We start from the raw sequence: 883 nt of genomic DNA, 5'->3' as shown, positions 1-883 counted from the left end.
TACTCGTTAAAGGATTTAAAGTGTACTCATTCCGATTACGGGGCCTCGGATGAGTCCCGTATCGTTATTTTTCGTCACTACCTCCCCGTGCCGGGAGTGGGTAATTTGCGCGCCTGCTGCCTTCCTTGGATGTGGTAGCCGTTTCTCAGGCTCCCTCTCCGGAATCGAACCCTGATTCCCCGTTACCCGTTACAACCATGGTAGGCGCAGAACCTACCATCGACAGTTGATAAGGCAGACATTTGAAAGATGCGTCGCCGGTACGAGGACCGTGCGATCAGCCCAAAGTTATTCAGAGTCACCAAGGCAAACGGACCGGACGAGCCGACCGATTGGTTTTGATCTAATAAAAGCGTCCCTTCCATCTCTGGTCGGGACTCTGTTTGCATGTATTAGCTCTAGAATTACCACAGTTATCCAAGTAACGTGGGTACGATCTAAGGAACCATAACTGATTTAATGAGCCATTCGCGGTTTCACCTTAATGCGGCTTGTACTGAGACATGCATGGCTTAATCTTTGAGACAAGCATATGACTACTGGCAGGATCAACCAGGGAGCTGCGTCAACTAGAGCTGAGCAGCCGGCCGCCCGGGAGTGTGTCCCGGGGGCCCGCGCGAACACGCAAGCGTCCGCTCAATTATTCTGCAAACAGGAGGAGGCTGAGCTCCCCTGCACAATACACCTCGAAACCCTCTCAGGTCCCGGCGGCGCGCAGCGCCGTCCTAAGTACTTGGTCGGGTTCGAGAGAGGCGCAATCGCCCGGAGTTTGGCGAGTAGACGCTTTAGGTGCGACCACCCGTGCTCCCAACTGAGCTTGCCGCTGCCGACAGAGGCCCGGGAGCGTGCTGTCGTGGCATTGCCGGCGGGAGACAACACGCGC

The 883-nt window shown here is 55.5% G+C and overlaps 1 non-coding gene across 1 annotated transcript in view; it reads right to left on the bottom strand.

Moving 5' to 3' along the window:
- LOC124580759 overlaps window positions 1-559 on the bottom strand; it is a 1,910-nt gene extending 1,351 nt beyond the window's left edge. Inside the window, exon 1 of the ribosomal RNA XR_006973295.1 lies at window positions 1-559. This exon is cut by the window's left edge and continues 1,351 nt beyond it. This is a non-coding gene — a ribosomal RNA (small subunit ribosomal RNA).
- Window positions 560-883: the final 324 nt, after the last annotated feature.

The sequence above is a fragment of the Schistocerca americana genome, unplaced genomic scaffold (genome assembly GCF_021461395.2).
Source record: "Schistocerca americana isolate TAMUIC-IGC-003095 unplaced genomic scaffold, iqSchAmer2.1 HiC_scaffold_351, whole genome shotgun sequence".
Taxonomy (NCBI): domain Eukaryota; kingdom Metazoa; phylum Arthropoda; class Insecta; order Orthoptera; family Acrididae; genus Schistocerca; species Schistocerca americana.
Note: the sequence above shows the minus strand (reverse complement) of the source record. Positions and strands in the feature narration are given on the sequence as shown.